The sequence below is a fragment of the Cucurbita pepo genome, chromosome LG19, assembly GCF_002806865.2.
Source record: "Cucurbita pepo subsp. pepo cultivar mu-cu-16 chromosome LG19, ASM280686v2, whole genome shotgun sequence".
Classification (NCBI taxonomy): domain Eukaryota; kingdom Viridiplantae; phylum Streptophyta; class Magnoliopsida; order Cucurbitales; family Cucurbitaceae; genus Cucurbita; species Cucurbita pepo.
Window position 1 is genome coordinate 3,168,832 of NC_036656.1, and position 24,510 is coordinate 3,193,341.

Below are 24,510 nucleotides of genomic sequence, written 5' to 3' on the forward strand. Positions count from 1 at the left end.
TCAAAGGACTCTGGTTCTCCTTCGTCAGTCAGCAACAGATAGTGTAATGAGGTTGAATATCTGTCTGGTGCTCTGGTAGTTCTGGATGATCTTCTCAACACCTGTTCAGGTGCAACTTGCTCCACGTCTGGTTCTTCAGCAATAGGATCAGCCACGTCTGGTTCTTCAGCAATAGGATCAGGAGTTTCTTGAGCTTCTGTTGTACCATCACTGTGTGAATTTTCTTGCCACTCAAATTCAACTCCCACTTGCTTCGTAGTCTCAGAGTTTATCTTCTCTCTGTCCTTGTACATGACATTTTCATCAAAGGTCACATCACAGTGTCTTAGGATCTTCATATTTTTCTCATCCCAAAACCTATACCCGAACATGTCAGAGCCATAGCCTATGAAGTAGCATTTCACAGCCTTAGCATCAAGCTTATCTCTCTTCTCTGGATCAACATGAACATATGCAGTACAGCCAAAGGTTCTCAAGTGAGAGTACTTGAGTTCTTTTCCTGTCCATACTTCTTCGGGCAATTTGAACTTCAAGGGTACTGACGGCCCTCTATTAATCAAATATGCTGCTGTGTTCACAGCATCAGCCCAGAATGCCTTTGGCAATCCAGAATGAATCCTCATGCTTCTTGCTCGCTCATTCAAGGTTCTGTTCATCCTTTCTGCAATACCATTTTGTCTTGCCTTACCGGGAATTGTTCTTATTAATCTAATTCCCTCAGCTGCACAAAATGTTATAAACTCTGATTTGTTGTACTCTCCTCCATTGTCAGACCTCAGGCATTTGATCTTCAAGCCGGTCTGATTTTCAACTTCAGCTTTCCACTTCTTGAAGGTGGTAAACACATCTGACTTATGTTTCAGAAAGTAAACCCATACCTTCCTGCTGAAGTCATCGATGAAGGTGACGTAGTACCTTGATCCACCAAGTGATGAAACTGGAGATGGTCCCCAGACGTCTGTATGGACCATTTCCAACTGCACTTTTTTCGGTTCTCTAGCAGCCTTTGTGAAACTAACTCGTTTCTGTTTACCCATAACGCAGCTCTCACAAAGACCCATATCAACAGATTTTAAGCCTTCTAAAGCTCCTTTCGCAGTGAGCATCTTCATTCCTTTGACGCTCATATGTCCAAGTCTATTGTGCCATAGACTTGAATTGGAAGCACTCTCAGCNTCTTTGACGCTCATCTATCCAAGTCTATTGTGCCATAGACTTGAATTGGAAGCACTCTCAGCTGCAGCAGTCATGTTTATACACTCTATAGTAGTGTATAAGGTTATGAATTTTGTGCCATGTGCAACAACCATGGCGCCCTTCACAATCTTCCATGAACTCTTTCCAAACTCTCCTACATAGCCTGTGCTATCCAACTGACAAATAGAGATCAGGTTCTTCTTGAGATCAGGAATGTATCTGACATCTTGTAATGTTCACTGATTTCCTGCTGGAGTTTGTATGGAGACATCTCCCTTTTCTTCAATCTCCAAGGTTTTGTTGTCGGCAAGATACACCTTCCCGAAATTTCCTGATTTGAAATTTCGAAACAATTCCTTACTTGGAAACGAATGGAACGATGCACCTGAATCCAAAATCCAGGATTCAGCTGGGTTGTCCACACTAAGGATTAAAACGACCTCAGCATCTTCTGTTGTATATATAGAATCATCATCTTCTTCAGATTTATGATTCTGCTTCTTCATCAGTTTTGTACAATCTGTCCGAAAGTGTCCTTTTCTCCCACAGCTCCAACACGTTACGTTGGTTTAGAGATTTTCCCCGGTTCTTTGATTTTGATCGCCCATGTTTGTTTGAGATTTTTGATTTACTTCTTCTGAGAGCATTGCCTGATGAATCTCCAGTTTCTCGTTTGCGAATACTTTCGTTGAGAACTACATCTCGAATTTCACCAAACTTCAGTTTATCAGATCCTCGGGAACTGCTGATTGCGGCAACAACAGTATCCCATGACTCGGATAAGGATGACATCAAAATCAACGCTTTAATTTCATCTTCGAAATTAATTTCCACCGAATTCAGTTGACTTATGATCATATTGAATTCATTTATATGATCAGCAACAGGCCCACCTTCAGACATCTGTAGATTGAACAATCTCCGCATCAAATACACCTTGTTCATAGCTGATGGTTTTTCATACATATTTTACAGCGCCTTCAATAGATCTGACGTTGTCTTCTCCTTGATAATGTTGAACGCCACGTTTCTGGATAGCGTCAACCGGATCAGCCCCAAGGCTTGTCGATTCTTGAGCTTCCACTGTTCCGTGGTCATGGTATCCGGCTTCACCCCCAACAGAGGCTCGTGAAGATTTTTCTAGTACAGATAATCTTCAATCTGCATCTTCCAGAAACTGAAATCGGATCCATCGAACTTCTCAATTCCAATCTTTGAACTTTCCATCTTCACAGATCGTGGTGAATTTTGCCTAGCTCTAATACCAGTTGTTAGGATCGATACCAGTTGTTAGCTCTGATACTAGTTGTTAGGATCACACAACAACGCACAGGCTCGATCTAGATGAACACAAAGAATGGGATAGAGAAAATTGCAAGGAGAACTCTGGCTAAAAGAATTTTTTTATTGATTACTTCAGGTATGTACAACAAGAGAGAGTACAGAGAATAGAAAGTACATTTTCAAAGCTCTACCAGATGGGATATATATATGATTTAGTTTACTATATATAGCTTTACCAGATTTAGCCATCTACTATATATAACTATTTACCATATATAGCTTTACCGGATATAACCGTTGACCAAGCTATAAATAAGGAGCAGGCTCCATAACCTAACAGAATTTTCGGCAATAAGGATATCATAAACATAGTTTGACAATATTCTAATCTCACCATCCATTATTCGAGTTTCAATACAATGTTCGTTGAAATTCATTCGAAATCCCATATCGTTAATAGCTTGATGAAACTTAAGGTACCACTATCGGGAAGAAAGTTTCAAGTCATATAAAGAAAGACTTTCTTAGCTTGTAAACCTTATCTTCATGCCCAAGAACCTCAAAACCTGACATGGAGGTTGTACCATATATATAAATCCTCGAGTTCAGATTTCAAAATGTTGTTTTTGTTGGGAAAAGAGATAGTGAAAGAGATATGAAAAGATAAAATAGATGAAAGTTCCGATGCTTTATTATTGATTTCTCACTCAATGCTTAAACAGTTACACAATTCCAGTATTTATAGGCTTAGACATTGGACTAGAAATAGTAAATTATGAAAATCTAGATAAATTCAAATCGGCTAGCAATCTCCTCAAATCATATCTTCATTTTGAATACTTTGAATCATATCTCAACTATTTTAAATCACATCTTCATTTTGAATACTTTGAATCATATCTCAACACTCCCCCTTGATTCAAAGTTGCAAATGTCAAGTAATTGTATGAAGTAGCAAAACTTTTCTTTTGACAAAGTCTTAGTAAGTATGTCTGCTAACTGTTCATTGGTATTACAATAATCCAAGACAATTTCTTCGTCTCCAACAAGATCACGAATATAGTGATGCCGAAGTTCAATATGTTTTGTTCTACTGTGAAACGCTGGGTTCTTTGTCATAGAAATAGTTGCTTTATTAACACAAAATATCTTTGTTGCCCCTTTTTGCTCTTGTTAAAGATCATCTAACATTCTTCTTAGCCAAATGGCTTGACACGCTGCTGAAGTTGCTGCAACATATTCGGCTTCTAACGTTGACAACGCCACTGTTGCTTGCTTCTTTGAGCTCCAAGTAATCACTCCTGACCCTAAAGTGAAAACATTGGTTGAAATGCTTCGTCTATCATCTAATGATCCTGCCCAATCACTATCGGTGAATCCATATAGTTTGAATTAGAGGATCTAGAATACAAAATTCCATACTCCATAATTCTGGCAATGTAACGTAAGACTCTTTTTGCTGCTCCATAATGAACCTTTGAAGGATGTTGCATAAACCTAGAAATAATACCAACAGGAAATGCAATGTCAGGTCGTGTGTGGGTTAAGTAAATTAGTCCGCCAACCAAGCTCTTGAACCTTCTAACATCTGTCATTTCTGCTCCATCCTCATGTTGTAATTTCTCATTAATATTCATAGGTGTAGTTGCAGGCTTACAATTAAGCATACCAAATTTACTCATAATATCTTTGGCATATTTTCTTTGTGAAATAAAAATTCCATCTTCAACTTGATATACTTCAAGACCAAGAAAATAGTGTAATAGACCCATATCTGACATCTCAAATTCACTTATCATTTGAGACTTCAATTTATCCAAAAGAGAGTTAGAAGAGCTAGTGTAAATGATATCGTCAACATAGAGGCAAATAATGATGAAATCACTTTCACCTTCCTTCTTCACATTAAAGTAGGCTCATTCTCACTTCACATGTATCCTTTCTTTTGAAAATACCCATCACAATCTTGCTATACCAAGATCGAGGGGCCTGCTTTAATCCGTATAATGCCTTTCTCAACTTGTATACCTTTGTTTCGTTGTCTTTCTTTATGAATCCTTCTGGTTATCAATTGTTCAACACTCAATAAATTGTACCCTAAATTAGGTTCAAATTGAACATTATCTGATTGTTTTATCTTACCATGACTGGTTTCGACTTTCACTATACCTTTTCCCTTAACTTGCATCTATTTTGTATTTCCAAGTTGCACCTTAATATTTTGCGTCTCATCAAGCTCTATGAATAAGGATTTGGTGCTTGTCATATGGTTCGAGCATCCGCTTTCAACAAACCATAAGTCACCCTTTTTTGGATTAGTATCCATACACGCCAAAAACAGCTTTTCTTCTTCTTCTTCATTCTCTGCTGCAAAATTCATTCATTGATTTTTATACCAACAATCAGATTTTGTGTGCCTATACCTTTTGCAATGGTAACATTGTATGACATTCCTTTGTTCATTGAATTGTCTCTGTCCATCATTTCTCCATCTACCCCTGTTACCCCGACCACAATGGAAGCTGCGAAATCCTCCTCTTCCACAACTTCTACCTGCTAAATGAATATTTTCTCTTTTGTTGTTTTCGTTGTTGGTTGTCTCCTTCACTTGTAGTGCCTTTTCTTCATTCCTTTCTCATGATCTATTGATTCTTGCCTCATGAGCCTAAAGCGAGCCCATCAGTTCATCAATGGAGAGTATGGATAGATCCTTAGCTTCTTCTATGACAGCCACATCATGGTCAAACTTTAGAGTCAAGCTTCTCAACACCTTTGAAACAATTGTTTCATCTAAAATTTTCTCTCCATAGGTACGCATCTGACTGACTGTTGCCATTGTTCTTGACAAAAAATAGCAATTGATTCGCCATTCATCATGAGTAGAGTTTCAAAATCACGTCTTAGAGATTGCAATTTNGTTGTCTTTCTTTATGAATCCTTCTGGTTATCAATTGTTCAACACTCAATAAATTGTACCCTAAATTAGGTTCAAATTGAACATTATCTGATTGTTTTATCTTACCATGACTGGTTTCGACTTTCACTATACCTTTTCCCTTAACTTGCATCTATTTTGTATTTCCAAGTTGCACCTTAATATTTTGCGTCTCATCAAGCTCTATGAATAAGGATTTGGTGCTTGTCATATGGTTCGAGCATCCGCTTTCAACAAACCATAAGTCACCCTTTTTTGGATTAGTATCCATACACGCCAAAAACAGCTTTTCTTCTTCTTCTTCATTCTCTGCTGCAAAATTCATTCATTGATTTTTATACCAACAATCAGATTTTGTGTGCCTATACCTTTTGCAATGGTAACATTGTATGACATTCCTTTGTTCATTGAATTGTCTCTGTCCATCATTTCTCCATCTACCCCTGTTACCCCGACCACAATGGAAGCTGCGAAATCCTCCTCTTCCACAACTTCTACCTGCTAAATGAATATTTTCTCTTTTGTTGTTTTCGTTGTTGGTTGTCTCCTTCACTTGTAGTGCCTTTTCTTCATTCCTTTCTCATGATCTATTGATTCTTGCCTCATGAGCCTAAAGCGAGCCCATCAGTTCATCAATGGAGAGTATGGATAGATCCTTAGCTTCTTCTATGACAGCCACATCATGGTCAAACTTTAGAGTCAAGCTTCTCAACACCTTTGAAACAATTGTTTCATCTAAAATTTTCTCTCCATAGGTACGCATCTGACTGACTGTTGCCATTGTTCTTGACAAAAAATAGCAATTGATTCGCCATTCATCATGAGTAGAGTTTCAAAATCACGTCTTAGAGATTGCAATTTTACTGTTATGACCTTTGAATCTCCTAGAAACTCCTTCTGTAGAATTGACCATGCTTGCTTTGATGTGGTTGCTGCTACAATTCGTGAAAAAATAGTTTCATGAACTGCTTGTTGAATAATGAATAGAGCCTTGGCATCGTTTTTCTTGGTTTCTCNATGAATAAGGATTTGGTGCTTGTCATATGGTTCGAGCATCCGCTTTCAACAAACCATAAGTCACCCTTTTTTGGATTAGTATCCATACACGCCAAAAACAGCTTTTCTTCTTCTTCTTCATTCTCTGCTGCAAAATTCATTCATTGATTTTTATACCAACAATCAGATTTTGTGTGCCTATACCTTTTGCAATGGTAACATTGTATGACATTCCTTTGTTCATTGAATTGTCTCTGTCCATCATTTCTCCATCTACCCCTGTTACCCCGACCACAATGGAAGCTGCGAAATCCTCCTCTTCCACAACTTCTACCTGCTAAATGAATATTTTCTCTTTTGTTGTTTTCGTTGTTGGTTGTCTCCTTCACTTGTAGTGCCTTTTCTTCATTCCTTTCTCATGATCTATTGATTCTTGCCTCATGAGCCTAAAGCGAGCCCATCAGTTCATCAATGGAGAGTATGGATAGATCCTTAGCTTCTTCTATGACAGCCACATCATGGTCAAACTTTAGAGTCAAGCTTCTCAACACCTTTGAAACAATTGTTTCATCTAAAATTTTCTCTCCATAGGTACGCATCTGACTGACTGTTGCCATTGTTCTTGACAAAAAATAGCAATTGATTCGCCATTCATCATGAGTAGAGTTTCAAAATCACGTCTTAGAGATTGCAATTTTACTGTTATGACCTTTGAATCTCCTAGAAACTCCTTCTGTAGAATTGACCATGCTTGCTTTGATGTGGTTGCTGCTACAATTCGTGAAAAAATAGTTTCATGAACTGCTTGTTGAATAATGAATAGAGCCTTGGCATCGTTTTTCTTGGTTTCTCTTAGTCTCTCCTTTTCTTATATTGTGGGTTCTAATACATCAACAAACCCGTTCTCCACCAAGTCCCATAGCTCCTGCGATCTGAGCAAGGTCTTCATCTTGATGCTCCACCACTCATATTTTTCAACATTAAAGATTGGTAACAGCGGTGCAGAGGAAGAAAAACCAGCTACTGCCATTTTTGTTTTGTGAAAGGAAATAATCACTCACCCTCGTGTCGAAGGAACTTGGCTCTATACCAATTTTTTTTGGGAAAAGGGATAGTGAAAGAGATATGAAAAGATAAAATAGATGAAATAGATGAAAGCTGTGGTGCTTTATTATTGATTTCTCATTCAATGCTTAAAGGGTTACACACTGGACTAGAAATAGTAAATTATGAAAATCTAGATAAATTCAAATCTACTAATAATCTCCTCAAATCTCCTAAAATCTTGGTAGTTTGAATACTTTGAATCATATCTCAACAGTTTTGACATCCCCATCTGATCTCATTCAAAATCCAAATGAGCGACCATAGCAGCGACAATTTGAATAGATGTAAACTTCTCCACGAGAGCAAATCTTTCTTCATAATCAATCCCACCCCATTGTGAGATGTGGGAAGCCACGAGCAACCAATCGTGCCAATGAGATCAAAATAAAGCCATCACTCTTGCGCTTCACCTGTCATACTCTGACTACACGGAACGAGACAATCGATTGGCTTCACTCCTTCTGGTAATGGGACAAGTTCCCATGTCTCATTCTGATTTAAGGTGTTCAGGCAGAAATCTCCTCTTTCATTGCATTCTCCCACTCTTTCAAGCTAGCCGCTTCTTCAAATGAGTTTGGCTCCTCCACTTTTTGGAGAGGCACAAGACTATGAAAGTATCACAGTGTTCGCATAGTTGGCTTTTGTATACTTGGGATTGATTGGGCTTCCTGATCCTTGTCGATCTTCTAAGTCGGCTATCAAGCACAGTGCCTTTAGCAGGGATCCTCTTGAATATCTTGTTGCTCTCTTCTAGAACAGCATGCATCACTCTTTGTTAACTGCTCAGAACACATAGCAGACGCAACCAAAGACTTTTTAATGTTGGTAACAAAAAGCTAATTTTGCTTGGGGTTTCTTTTTTTCAAAACTGTAGTTTTACGTTCTTCGCATGCATCATGCTTCGACAAGTTTCGCGCTTCTTCCTTTCCGCAACAACATTTTGCTGTGGACTGTGTTGTGTGAGCAGCTAAATGTATGATAGACCTGAAAATAATCATCAAACTTTTGCAACGTGTATTCTCGACCATTGTCAGTCCTTAGGCATCTTTTTCTTTGATCGTCACTCTCATTTCCTTGGCTAGAGCACAGTCTCAACAAATAAATCATTCGATAACCCTCTTATTCTTTCTTTTCTTCTTTATTTATGTCTTTTTTCTTTCAACCCTTTAACTGAACTGATTTTGATCAATCTTTCTTCTGTTTACAGGTCCGAGTTATTTGGGTTTTGTCTTCAACGCCACGGATTTCTCATCAGAGGACTAGAGGAAGCCACTGGCTGCTCGTTGGCAGCAACGCTGTCTGAGTATGAGCGGGTTCTGGTGCTTGAGAGGGGCGATGTTCTGTACGGAAAGCCTAATTTGATGACCCAATCAGGCTTCCTCACCACTCTCATAGAGGTCGACACTTTCGACTCCCCGGTGCAAGCCTGAACCTCCGAAGATGGCGTCCCCAATGCCTGAGGCCGGGTTCTTGACGATAGTAGTGCTATCAATGTTGGGTCCTATAGTCGAGCCGATCAATAATTCTATGGAAGGTCAGGGGTGAATTGGGACCTCCGAGTGGTGAACCAGTCCTATGAGTGGGTTGAGAGGGCTATCATCTTTAGGGTAGGCCGGAGCTCAAGAAGTGGCAATCGGCAGTCAGAGACGGACTATTGGAAGCTGGTGTTGATCCCTATAATGGTTTGACTTTGGATCATTTAGTGGGTACCAAGATTGGTGGTTCGACATTCGACAGTTCTGGTCGTAGACACAGTGTTGCTGATCTCCTCAGNTAGTGTAGCTGATCTCCTCAGCTATGTGAAAGCTTTGAATATGAGAGTGCATATATGTCTATGCAAGTGTTGAAAGAATTCTTTTAGCTTCTTCTTCGCGGATCGAAGCAATCAACAATTGGGGTTGTTTTTCTCGACCAAAGAGGGCCATGCAATGGTGCGTGAAAAAGGAGAGGTGATCCTCTGTGCTGGGGCTCTAGGAAGCCCACAATTTCCGCTTCTAAGTGGCATTGGACTGAGGCCGTTCCTCTCATCGTGGGGAATTCCTCTGTCTCATCACTTGCCTTATGTCGGACAGTTCCTCTATATAACCCCCAAAATGTCATCTCAATTGAGCCCCCAATTCCATTGGAGCACTTTTGATACAAGCCGTGGGACAGAGGCTTACCTTGAAGCAACTTCCAATGTCATACCTTTTGTCTCCGCTGCTCGCTCTCTTTTCATTCGGAACCTAGCTTCACCACTCTATCTCACTGTGGCCACCCTGATAGAGAAGATTATAGGCCACTCTCCGTTCACTCTGGTTGCCATCTACGTATGTCAGGGTTAACCCAATTGTACGGTTCAACTACTTTAGTAATTCGGGTGATGTGGAGCGATGTATGAATGGTACCCACAAGATCGGTGATGTACTGAGGAGCCGTTCCATGGAGAATTTCCAATTCAGAGAATGGTTTGGGGGTCGAGATTGAAGATACATGGGGCCTGAATTGCCCGTTGATCAATCATATGATTAGCTGATGGGAGAGTTTTGTCATCGCATAGTGAGTACTATATGGCACTACCATGGTGGACGCCTTGTGGGCAAGGTAGTTGATCGCAATTTTAGGGTTATTGGGATTGATGCTTAACGAGTTGTTGATGGTTCGATATTTACTGTATCACCAGGGACCAATCCCCAGTCCTCTCTTTTGATGCTTGGACGGTCAGTGCCTTTGTTGTTATCTGAATGCTTGAGTATTTTTGTTATGGCGAGCGAGGGTAAAGGTAGTCTGATGTAGAAAGAATTCTGGTTCTTTTCTTTCAAGATTGTTTCATGGTTGCCTATTGAAACAGCGGTTTACAACAGAGCGACCCACCCCCGTCAATTCCTTTTACAAGAGTTTCTCCTAAAAAAAAGACCTCCAACTAATAGTTTTCGTTCAAGAATCTCTATTTTTCAATTTCGTCACAGATAAGTGGAAGTGCAATGTGTCCGTCCCTTTTCTTTTCTTTCCTTCTTTCACTCTACAACAATTTAACCTTTCGGATGTAAATACGTGTTTGTTTCTTTCTTTCTCCTCCATTGGACTGATTTCTGTAGGTCTGTTTGCTTCTGAACCTCTGTCTCGCAAGCACTAAGTTCAAGTCAGTTCTTTGACTGCGAATGCGGGTGTGGACCAGGAATAAGGATGATTTTTCAATACAGCGGAAGGAAAAGCTTTCGCATGTAGTCAGGAAAATTCTTTATTCTAGGACTTGCGTATAGTTTAAACCAAGGTGCTCCCAAGCAAAGATTCTCGGGCAAGGCTTGAAATCAAATTTCGTTCAAATGCGGAGACGAAGTGGCTTATTGAGAAGAAGGGACGGTACGCTGAAATGGTGAGTTGCGCCTACACCTGAATTACCTACTGTTTTTTTCAAATCATTTCCCTTACCTGTAAGTGAGCACAATGGTGCAAAGGGGTTACCCTGAAAGGAGACAGAGTGACTCGCTAGAAAGGAATTGTCCTTTCTTTACTCTGTCTATTGTATACCTGAGATGGCAGTCTTTCTCCTTGGCTTGTACTCGAGATCCGATGTTCGAAAGACAACCAATCCTTTTCTAGTAACCATTTTGAGTGGGAGTTTGGATCTACCTTCAAAAGAGGGAGTCTATTAGTAGAGCGTCGATAATCAAGTTTTTGCCTTTCGTTTTGACTCGAGCATTTTCATCCCTTGCACTGGTTTGAATTTGGCATTATTTGGTCACTGGTTTGAAGTGAGTGCTCTGTGAGTGTATGGAAAACCTAATGTTCTTATTTACTTGTTGAATAGGTTTATGCCATTTATCAATCACAGTAAAGCGCGGTTTCATGCTCGCAAAGAGATCTGACAACTTAAGTAGAGTAGTAGTACTTGCCAATTTCTGTAGGATTCTATCTTCTTCCTTAGTGAGTAGTGGGAGACTTTAACAACTTAAGTAGAGTAGTAGTACTTGCCATTTTCTTAGAGAGTGGATTTTTGAAGTCTATAGAATATGGACTCCCCGGCCAATAAATAGTTTGCTAACCACTCAAAGCTCTTTTACAGTTGAGGATATCAGCTAGTTGGTTGGTTGGATCTTCGATTAAGACTTTAAGTAGATTTTTTGGACCATCAGTTTGACTCCGGGCTCTTTTCTTTGCTAGTGAATGGAGGAAGGAATGCTAGTTTGGTTGGTGGGGATGGATCCCAGAAAACTAAACTAATGAACATGTGATATGAATTCAACTGCTGACCCTTTGTATGTACCCGAAGGAGCGATTACAAGAAGCAAGGTTAAAAAGATTCAAGAGGCCTATACATTGCATATTCAAAGGCTAGCTAGTGTACAAGTTGAAACAAAGTCTTTTGAGCCCAAAAATCTTTATAGCATTAGCATATCAAATCAAGAAGATATTGGAGTGGTTGACATTGAAAAGTGATTAGAAAACTTGCCTTCGGTAGTTGAACTACCAATTAAGACAATTTATGCGTATCTTATTTTCTTCAATTTGTATTTAATAGCATTTATTAGTAGTTTGTAGTTGGTGGTTAAACTTTATTATGTTAGGGTTATTTTTTTTGGCCAAGAATGTAATATTCATGTTTGGGAATTAATTGTTGAATACAAATAAAACCTTTGTGTTTTCTTGATACCTTTTTGGTGTTATTCTTTTTTCAAACCTTGCTTTAGGTTTGATGTTTAAACTGATTCATTGAATTAGTTTTGACAAAGCTAATTATGGAGTGAATTGTCTTGGTATCTAAGAGTGACCATCATAGGTTCCAAGTTCGATCTAAGAGTCATTCATTGTAAGACCCGAACTCAATAGAAAGTTTAAAATCAAATTTTACCTTTAAGGTCAAATTTTCGAGATTTTATTGAGGGTCTTAGAGACCAAAATCCGAGATGAGGAAGAAGAGAAAAATGATTAGAAATAAAAGAACTTAAGAAAAAAATATAAAAGAAAAATGATAGAAAATTGGAAGGATGGTCAAGGTCAACCGGGAGGAGTAACTTAGTCATTCTACCCTCCCATCTAATTAGTAACCTATCATTTACAAGAAGAGAGAAAAAAAAAAATAAAGAGGAAAAGGGAAAGGAAGAAAAAAGGAAAGAGAGAGAGGAAGAAAATTCTAGAGAGAGAGAAAATTCTAGAGAGAACGAACGGGAGGTAACCGCTGCTCCGGTCACGAGGAGTCTGGTTCTGGCCGAGCCTTCTTCACGAAATCTTAACACAACATAGAGCAGAACATTCTGGACTCTTAAATCGTCCTAAACCGTTAAAGAACCAAGAAAATCCGTAGGTATATTCTTGAACAATGGTTTTCGGATTTTCCTCATGTTAGAAATATTGAGAGTTAGATTCTGAAATTTGAGTATGTTAATCTAGAGTGGATTACGGTCATAATTTGTGAAGGGAGCCTTGATTGATTCAGATCGAAAATAGGAGTTCTGACGTTCGACCAAGGATGTAAGTATTGATATTTCTTGCCAGCTATGGACTTAGTTTATTACCACTGTGGTTAGAAATAATTTACACCCTATATGTAGATGAGAATGAGATCTACAAATCTCGTGAAGGAATCATATTAATCCTAGTAATGTAGAAAGAAATACGAAAATGCAAAGAAAACAGAAAATAATCAGTTTTCTGGAAAATCGCAGAGACGTGAGAAAGAAGAGGAACGGCGGAGGGATGCGTGTCAGGCAAAGAGAGGGCCGCGCCTCGCCGGAATGGTCGACATGTGTTCGGCGTGTATTGGCAGAAAAATTCTACGAAATACTTCGCGTCGGGCAAGATTCGAAGGACATTTAGTTTCTTTGCGTATAAAACATTTGCTACAAAATTTATGGACATCGTGCTTTATCTTCGGCTAAAAGAAGTGTTTATGCAACATCTTATAAACTGTATTAATCCTGAGATGTTCCATTAAGGCACCACCATGTGCTTCTCTCAAAAGCAAATTTTTTATAGAGCATTTAGAAATACGAAGCATAAAAAATTTATGAAACAAATAATAATTATCCACCGCTTTTTTTTGCAAGACAAGATGCATAAATATAGTTTTGAAATCTTGGACATCTCTATATAATTCGGTAATATGCTCAAGTCCAAGAATTTTTGCACTAAGAGAAGTAAAGAGATCGTACCTTTTAGATAACACATCAACTACCATATTATCATTACCTTGCTTATATTTGATGACATACGAAAATGTTTTAATAAATTCCACCCACTTTGCATGTCTACGATTCAGTTTGCTTTGACCCTTCACATACTTGAAGCTTTCATGATCAAAATGGATCATAAAATCTCTAGGCCATAAATAATGTTGCCACACATGCAATATATGAACTAAAGCAAATAATTCTTTATCATAGTTAATATATAATATATTTCAATGTTGGCCATTTAGTTTTTCACTCAAATATAAGTGATTTCGAATTAAAATAATACTTATGTCCAAATCACATCCATCACATTCAATTTCAATACTTTTATGAAAGCTAGCCAAAATAAATAATGGTTTGCTTAATTTCTTCCTAAGAAAATTGGATGCATTCTCTTGCATTTCTCCTCATTTTAAAACAACATTATTTTTCATTAAGTTATTCAATGGTGCAGCTATGATACTAAAATTGTTTATAAATCTTTTATAAAAGCTAGCTAACCTATAAAAACTTCTAATTTTACTTGCACTTTTTGGTGTAGCAAATCTCTAATGACTTTAATTTTCTTTTTATCTCCTTCTACTCGGTTTTTACCAACTATAAAGCCAAGAATTTTTTCCGTGCAAAAGCTACACTTATTAAAATTAAATTTCTCTTTGCTATGTGTAATCAAAACTAACTTAACATGCTCCACACGTTCAAGCAAAATCTTCAAATAAATTATAATATCATCAATATAAACAACATGCTTTTTCAAATATTTTCCCAAAACATTATTATATTAATCGCATAGGGGTTCTAGGAGCATTAGTTAACCCAAAAGGCATAACACGCCATTCATACAATTCAAAATTAATATTGAAGGTTATTTTTTATTCATCTCCTACATGCATTCTAATTTGATGATATCCAGATTTCAAAATAATTTTTATAAATAGGCATGAATCATACAATAAATCAAGCATATCGTCTAACCTAGGAATAGGATATCGATACTTTACCGTGATTTTGTTGATGACTTTATTATCCATGCATATGCGCCAAGTTTCTCATATATAGCCCTTCTCCATGAGCTCCTCCACTTGCCTTTGAATTTCTTTTGTCTCGGTTAGATTGGCTCGATAAGCTGGCTTATAAGGAATGACAGTCCTTGGAATGAAGTCTATTTTATGTTCAGTACCTGTAATGGGAGATATTTCTTTATCTTGAAACATGCCTTCAAATTCCTGTAAAAGAGATTGAAAAACACTACGCAAAGCCAAGTTGTTAGAGTTAGAGACCAAAAATCCCATTGTACATAAGTACAAAATCGATTTTTGTGAAAACCTTCTCACCTCTCCAACTGTAGCCAAATAACTATCTCTCCCTTTTTTCCTCAATTTCATCTCTTTTATCATTCTTCTTTTTTTCTCTTTGATTTTTCTCTATTTTTTCACTCTAACTCTTGTTTTTCTTTTAACTCTTTTTCCTCAAACTCTTTCTTTCCTCCAACTTTAATTGATCAACAAATATATTTGCAGAACTCAAAGGTACAAGAGTGGTTTTTCTACCATCTTTTACAAAAGAAAACCTATTCAAATAGCCATCATACATAACCCTCCTATCAAATTGTCATGGTCGGCCAAGCAATTTGTCTCCAGCATGCATTGGTAACACATCACAAAGAACTTCATCTTTATATTTTCCCAAAGTAAAAGATATTAAAGCTTGGGAAATTACCTTCATTGTTTCACTATCATTGAGCCATTAGAGCTTGTAAGGTTTAGGATGATCTTGAGTTGGAATTTGCAACCTTTTGATCAACATAGTACTTACTACATTGGTGTAACTTCCACTATCAATGATAAGACTACAAGCAGTCCCCTTGACTAAACACCGCGTGTGAAATAGGTTGTCTCTTTGATCATCAACATCATTCTCCGTAACTTGAGTTTTAAGAAGTCTTCTTGTAATAAGTGCCAAATGAATACCATCTTTCAGTTTCTCCTCATTCTTCTGGACTTCTTCAACTAGACCATTGATCTCCCCTCCATTTTTTTCGTCTTGATTCATGATTGTACAAACAGTAGTTTTATATGCTTAGGACCTCACACACTCAACTCACTGATTTTACACTCAGGAACACTCATATTTAACACACAAAGGTAGACTATTTGGGAAAGTGACTAATTTCTAATCAAGGTAGGTAATATGGATAAAGCAATTCTGATAGTAGCGAGCTATTCAAGACAATCAAGACAAGGTAATTATGTAGTAGCAACAAAATAAAATAAGAAATGAACAAATAAATAAGGAACAAAGATATTTTTGGATATAATTGCACACTAAAAAAAATGAATCCAAAGAGAATGGTCGTGAAGATCGAACACAATAGTTCCAGATTTATATGCTTTATGGAAAAATGAGAATTGAAATTTATTTGAATGTGCAAATGGTCTAATGATAAGGATTTATTAAGAACAATATGATAAGGATTTTTTTTTTCTTTCAAGATCTGAATGTGATCTTTAACAGGACACTAAGAACAAAGTAGAAAGATAATGAAGAACGATGGAAATGGCAGTAAGAAAATAAATGACAGATTTAAAGAGACGGTAAACAATAGCGGAAATTAAAGATAAAATCAATTCTAGAGTCGGCCATAAAGATGCAACCTGACTCTGATACCAAACTGATAAGGGAACCCTAATCCTCAGCCCAATGATCCAAGCTTTTGTTGAAGCGAGAACCCTTGAATCAAAGTAATTAACACCTCCTTATACGAAATTTGGATAAACCAAGAGATAAGGCTAGAATTAGATTACCTCTTATGATCGAATATCTAGAAGAAAGATTTGGAAACCTTGTTCTAAATTGAGTCACTCTACAATCGAACTTGATCAAGGCTTGATTGAATGGCTTGGGTGCAATTCTACCCAAGAATTGCTTGAAACTTAGAAATGGCAAATATGATGCTTGGATTTCTAAGGGGAATGTTTCAATTTGAGATCTAAATTACATTCATCCACGAATCTAAATTTTACATAACATATTGTGGGTATTTATAGTCTCCCGACAAAAGACGTTTGTGGACGGGATTTATTCCCGATCCCCTTTAATCTTCACAAAAGAATAAGTCAAATTGACCATTTGACTTTTACATAATTTATGAAATTAAAAATAGTTCTTTCTAACAAATGTTGATGTGCTTGAGTGGCTAATGCAACAGGTTCGAAATCAATTGAGCTCTTTGTGTAGGTTCGAATTTTGTTGTTGACATTGTTGCCTACTGAGTATAATTTTTATACTCATTTCTTTCTACTCTTTTTTTTCAGGTACCGGTCGAGGTGGAGGAGCGTTCGAGAGCTATGCGGTCACAGAGGGGGTCATTCCGGAGCGTCAATCCCTTGTTGGTCTTTTAGAGTCTTTTGTATTTTTCTTCATAATTGTATTTCCCGTTTGAAATATTTGATTTTAATTTTGAATTAATTTTGGTGTCGATGACTCCTTTTTCTTGTTTTAAATTTTATCAAATTTTCATCTCCTATTTTATCTTCTTTTTAATTTCGTTTTTTTTCACTTTCGTCTTTTTAGTCACGATTCGGTTTTTCGAAGCCTCGAAAATCGGGTCGTGACATTCATCTTCTAACAAGCTCTTGGTTGGAATCAATCCGTTAAGTTAGCTTTCTCTGTGAATGTTTGCAAGGATTCTAGAAGAACCTCTAGCTTTGCAAATTCCAGCATTGTAGGCGCTTATCAACATGAATCCTATCCATAGAAGTCAATCTGAGTGGTTCCTTCCCATACAAAAAGTAGCATCTACGGATGAAAGAGTGGACGAGCTCCCTTTCAATTACATCGTATTGGTCGATAACTCTCAGGTATCCGCTCATGGATGGTAGTTGATTGGTTGGAGTTTGTAGAACAATCCCATCCTTTCTAGTACTTGTGGAGAATCCACACCAGTAATAAATGGCTTTAGTTGTTGATGGAAGTGACCTATTAACTTTAAAAACCATAGTGACACCTAGAAACACAACTTAGGTCCTTTGTGTCTGTAATATTATTATGACACAGACAGAAGACTGAGTTGTGCACTATGTCCCAGGCATTCGCTAGATACCCCATTAACTAGGGTCTAGTATTTACTCCTACATGGAAATCTATACCTAGTGCGTCCAACTATCGCAAGAGGTTGGTAGAACAACTAAAAGCAATAGGATGTTTTAACAGATCTTTCTTCTTTCCCAAATCGATTGTTTGTTGGGGCGGGTCGCAAGATGTGGCTTTTTCCTTCCTTGTTGTCTGTTCGGGGTTGTCTCTTCTTCCTCTTCCTTCCTTTTGTTAAGCACGTCCCCCTCCATCCAAAGCTTCTGATAAAAGAATAGAATTCAAGGTCCAATGGCGAAGATCGAATGAGGGAAGAATTGATTCATAGGCCTAGCTGCACTAGACCGGTATCGATTCATCTATAGTTAGCAGCAAATGCTCTTCTTTCTTCATCCATGTCTTCCTTCTCTGACATTTCAGCTTTTTCTATCTTTCTTCTTCCAAGTCAGTCCTCTTTTTTGCAGCTTAGTAAGAAGTAGTGACAGGCTAATTCTAAGTGGTAGTAGCATATGAGATAGTGGAATTAGCCGTCTCAGTCCTTTGTTCAAGTTCAAATAGGCCCAATCTTTGCTTGAGTCCAATCCCTTGTTGTCATAGATCGGAGTCCAAACACTAGCATTGTCTCAGGCATTGTACATCAACAAAATGTGATATGAACCAAGAGACATCAATCATACAATATGCTTCAATGAAGATGTGAAAAAAATATTGTTGAAATTATCAAAAGATATTTCAATTCATACCACATTGAAGAAGAATGAAGTTTCATGTTATAAATTTTGGGTGGATTACAATTTAGAGTAATTTAGATTTATTGTATTTCATTAATGTATTTTAAGACTTTTAATTTACTCTTGGTTACAATTACATAATGGTTAATTATCGCCATTAAGTATGAATATTAGAACTCTTGGAATGCCTTTAGTAGTTTCATTTTGAGGCTATATAAAGCCATGTATGTTGTATTTGTAGCAACCTGGAAAATATAGTAAAAAAAGCATTTGTGCTTTTCTTTAGCCTATGGCTAAGTTTCTTTGCAACTCTATGTAGTTTAGGTTGCATGTAGAATCATTCAAGCTCGACATGATCAATCTTGCTTGTGGAGTGATTCGAATCTCAATCAAGTATTCTTGCCTTGAGATATTTGATCAACAAGAATCATTCAAGCTAGACATGATCGATCTTGCTTGTGCAGTGATTCGATTCTCAAACAATGTTCTTGCCTTGAGATATTCGATCAACAAGGTAATCCGAATCTTACTCCCCTTGTAGTGATTTCCTTATCTTATCAAAATGTTGGTTCGATATAAGATGCAGGACTCCAAGAAAGGGTTATTACCTTTCAGGCATGGAGTTCATTTGTCGAAGGAACAAAGTCCTAAGACACCTCAAGAAGTTGAGGATATGAGACATATTCCCTATGCATCAGCAGTCGGTAGTCTGATGTATGCCATGTTGTGTACCCGGCCAGACATATGCTATGCTGCGGGAATTGTCAGTAGATATCAGCCAAATCCGGGACATGCTCATTGGACTGCCGTTAAAAATATCCTCAAGTATCTTAAGAGAACGAGGGACTATATGCTAATGTACGGCGCTAAGGATCTGATCCTTACAGGGTACACTGACTCAGATTTTCAGACCGATATAGATTCGAAAAAATCGACATCGGGATCTATTTTCAGTCTGAACGGAGGAACAATAATATGGAGAAGCATAAAGCAAGGTTGCATTGCTGATTCCACCATGGAGGCTGAGTATGTTGTTGCTCCTGAAGTAGCGAAAGAATCCGTATGACTTAGGAAGTTCTTAGATTTGGAAGTTGTTCCAAATATGCATCTGCCTATCACTCTTTATTGTGATAACAGTAGAGTAGTTGCATATTCTAAAGAACCAAGAAGCCATAAGCGAGGAAAACATATTGAGCACAAATATCATCTCATAAGGGAGATTGTGCGACGAGAAGATGTGATCGTCACACAGATAGCTTCAGAACACAATATTGCTGATCCATTTACAAAGCCCCTCACGGCTAAAGTGTTTGAAGGGCATCAAGTGAGTCTAGGACTACGAGTTATGTAATCTAGAGCAAGTAGGAGAAAATGCATGGGTATGTGATGCCCTAGTTCATTGTATTTATGTCTTTCTCTCTACTCAACATTATAAAACCCCACTAGAGTTTCAGTCCAAATAGAAGTTTGTTGGGTTTTATGTCCTAAAACTCATAGTTTGTAAACAAAAATCTATTTTGTTTTCAATAAAGTTATTATGGATGTTTATTTAGTAAAGATTATTATTGAATAAAGTGGATTTTATGATCATTAATCTAAATCCAATAAACTAAAAACACTCTGGCTATAGTATGATTACATGAACTATATGTAGAGACATAAGAGTGGATCAAGTTCAAGTATATAGTCAAAATGATCTATAGTACGAGGATAAGGCTGAGTACCTTATTCTGGGGACACTATGGATGCAGCCCACTTTTGTCTATGATATAAACAATGTGATCACTAAATTGTACATGTGGAGACATGTGAGTGGGGGTGTCCTATGCAATAAGTATTGCATAAGATCGGACCATGAAGAAAACCACTCTCACTTTATAATACCATTTACTGTTGAGACTGATTTTTTCATTCGATGACCTAGGTAACTCGATCTTAATCTCGCTAAGTATGAACTTCTGTTTATTCCGAATTATCCTTAGATTTGCATGGGTGAGAGTGACCCGAGTTCGCCGACTCAATAAGCCTCCCATTTCAGGGGTAAGACTGGGTGAATAGTTGGGGAGATAGGGTGTAAGATGGAATTCACTCCTACCCCCTTTTAGGGATAATAGTGAAGTTGTTCCCTTAAGTACTGACTCTAGGTCTTGAACAAGGGGCCCCACCCTCTCATTGGCCTGAGAGGGATTCGGTTTGGTAGTTGGACCACAAACTAATTGTTCATTAGAGGATTAGTGGAACTTAAGAAACAAGAAGTTGTCGGCTTTTTGGCCCTTAATCTCAAATTAATTAATTTTAATTAATTAATTAATTGATGTTTTGATGATAACAAACCTACCTTCAATTATTAATCATTCTCAGTATTTTGTCCATAGTGTAAGGTTGGGAATAACGATTTCAACGTCTTTTTTAGTTCACTCAAATTAAAGATAAAACGAAGAAGTTTAAGTCAAAACAAGATACCCGACGTGATGATGTGGCGGCAAAATTGACATCATGGACCAATCAAATTCAAAATAAAATACCTGACGTGATGATGTGGTGAAAAAATTGACATCATGGACCAGCTGCAAAATTGACATTAGAGACCAATCGAAATATGACATTTATAAATTTGGTAAGGTAACAAATGGTCGAGTTTTCAATTACATTTATAAAAAGATTTCCATTACTTTTAAATTAAAAGAGGAGTATTTGAATTATAAAATCATTTCAATTACATTTATAAAAGTTTTCGGTTACTTTAAAATGAAAAAATTATAATGATTTCATTTACATTTATGAAAACTAGTCGTTACTTTTAAATAAAAAAAAATTATAATGATTTTATTTACATTTATTAAAACTAGTCGTTACTTTTAAATGGAAAGAAATTATAATGATTTCATTTACATTTATAAAAACTATCATTTACATTTATAAAAACTAGTTTTGAGAAAGAAAATTGTTTGAATTACAAAATCATTTGAATTACATTTATAATGATTTCAATTAGATTTATAAATGAAACATGTGGTCTATAATTTTTTACGATAAATTTAAAAGTAAATCAATATTATTTTTCGTGGTCCACGTTTCGATTCACGTTTTAGTAATCCGTATCAATTACTATTTTTACAATTTGATCGCTATTTAAACTCATTACTTCTTCGTATTTTTAAGAACATAACACACAGAACATTTCACAATACACAAGTTTCATAGTTTCCTCAATCTAATTTTTTTTTTTTAAATCCTCCATTGTTGCTCTCTCCAAAGCTTCCAATTCTATTTCTTTTTTATCTTATTCTTGAGAGAGATGTATTGTATTGTGAGAAAATTGTACATCTATTACTTCAGAGAGTTGTGGTGTGTTTCTATAAGATTTCAGACAATTGTACCGGTTTGATCCTGAGTCGTGGAAAGGATTGAGTTTGCTCTTGAACTCGTAAAAAGAGTGGTGTACCTGTTTGATCCTGAGCCGTGGAAAGAATTGAGTTTGCTCTTGCACTCGTAAAAGAAGCGGTGTAGCGGTTAGACTCTGATCCGAGGAAAGAGTCAGAAAGTTTTATTCAAATTCTCAAGAGGTGCTTGGGGAGTGGAGTAGGTCGAGTTTGACCGAACCACTATAAAACTATGGTGTTATATTTTCTAACCATTTTCCTATTTAAATTCTAAATTATTGTTAAGTTTTATTGCATGGTATTAAGTTTGATTGTTATTAAAAAAAAAAAATTAATAATTACATTGTTGAAACCCTATTCACCCCCCTCTAGGGTTGTCATATTGATCCAACAAAAGTAACTTTAGAGGTAAAACGGTAAATTGATCCAGCTCTAGTTACGAACAACCTGCGAAGGATCGACTTACTAATCATGGTTATATCAAATGAATAGAAATATATCTATATTGAGGGGAGTACAACTACTAGGCTATAGTGGAGTGTCCTAGTAGTTAACGAATGTTGGTTAACAAGGTTAATGAGTTTAGCCGGTTAATCTCGAATCGTTGGAGCCCATGATTTGTAGGTCCATTATGTCCCCCTGCTAGCTCATATCGGACTAAACCTTAGAACAGTTTGACGAGTGAGTTCGAAGTGTTCAAATTCAAATTAGGGAATATACGCTAAATATATACGATATATTTAACCGCATTTTGTTTTAATTATGAATTTGTGAATTTGAGATATTTAAATAAGATTTAAATATTTTAATTATGAATAGTGATTATGATATGTGCCGGAATTGATTGGAATTGGCATTTGATTTAATGTTAAATATTAATTAAATTTTTTAATTAATCATTTAATATTATTTTTATTTGAAATTAATTATTTAAATTAATTGTTGAATTAAAATAAAGAAAGTCAAAATGTTGACTTCACTTAATGTCCATGTCCATGTGTTGAGTTAGTGGAATATTTATATGGTTTAACCAAACTTGCATGTTTGCCGAATAAACCCCACAAATTTGAGTGGAATTTTGAGTGTCAAAATTTGGTAATCTCAAATTTGCATGACCATGCAAATATGACTCTATAGACAGAGTGATCAAGGTACATGGAAATTCTTCTTGAAAAAAGCTCGAGAAAGTCCCTCACAAATTCTCTCTTCACATATACTAAATCCCTTCCAAGTTTAGTCACTCTCCGGATTCCACAATCCCGTTCTAAGGTCGGAGAATAGTAGGGAAGACACTAGTGGTGGTTCGAAACCGGTTCGTGAGGAAAAAAGAATTTGAACTACAAAAAGTTAGTACTCAAACTCCTTGAGTTTTAATACTTATGAACATGCTAGTTAATTTACTATAATTGATGTACTTAGAGTGCCTAAGATCCAAATTGCTTTCGCACGTGTTATAGTAACACCATCAATTGGTATAGAGTAAATTTTAGGCACTTATTTACATTAATTTGAGCATGGTGGGTACCATTCCATGAATGAAAATTGTGGTTGCTAAAGTGGATGTTTATGGTTTTTGGCATTTTATATACTTCCATTTGATACAATTATTATAATTGGCCTAATGCGTATGGGCTTTACTGAGTGAAGAAAAGTTTGTAATTTATGGAGTCATTAGAGTCCATTTTAGGTTGTAATTGATCGAAAATGGAAGAGATAGCAAGTTGAACTGAAGAAGAAGATGGAAGAGGCGGTTCGGGTGTTTTTCTGCTAGTTGGGGTCCGGTTCAACGTTTTTAAGGGTTGGTTCCGCCAGTTCGTGATCCTTGGGAGCAGTTCAAGTTATTTTTAATTATTAATGTAATAATTTAGTTAATTGCTTGCTTTAAAATGCCAAAACCAATCCACTTTATTGTGTTTAATTAATTATGCATTATGAATGTATGTTTTAATTAAATATAAAATGTATATGCACAGAGTATGTCATATAGATTTAAAATCCCACCATAGGCTGAGCATGTTTTCTGCATTACAAGTATGTTTTAAGTGTTATTGATATGAACCAATAGACATCAATCATAAAATATGCTTCAATGAAGATGGGAAGAAAATATTATTGAAATTATCAAAAGATATTTCAATTCCTGCCACGTTGAAGAATAATGAAGTTTCATGTTATAAACAGGTGGATTACAATTTAGAGTAATTTAGAGTTATTGTATTTCATTAATGTATTTTAAGACTTTTTAGTTACTTTAGGTTACAATTACATAATGGTTAATTATGTCTATTAAGTATAAATGTTACAACTCCTGGAATGTCTTTAATAGTTTCATTTTGAGACTATATAAAGCCATGTATGTTGTATTTGTAAGAAGACTTGGAAAATGTAGTAAAAGAAGTATGTGTGCTTTTCTTTAGCCAATACTAAGTTTCTTTGCAATTCTATGTAGTTTAGGTTGCATGTAGAATCATTCAAGCTCGACATGATCAATCTTGCTTGTGGAGTGATTCGAATCTCAAGCAAGTGTTCTTGCCTTGAGATATTTGATCAACAAGAATCATTCAAGCTAGACATGATCGATCTTGCTTGTGGAGTGATTCGAATCTCAAACAATGTTCTTGCCTTAAGATATTCGA

General features: G+C 36.6%; 1 pseudogene; it reads left to right on the forward strand.

Annotated features, from left to right (window-relative positions):
- Window positions 1–7,986: 7,986 nt before the first annotated feature.
- On the forward strand, window positions 7,987–10,294 carry LOC111781647 (annotated as a pseudogene).
- Window positions 10,295–24,510: the final 14,216 nt, after the last annotated feature.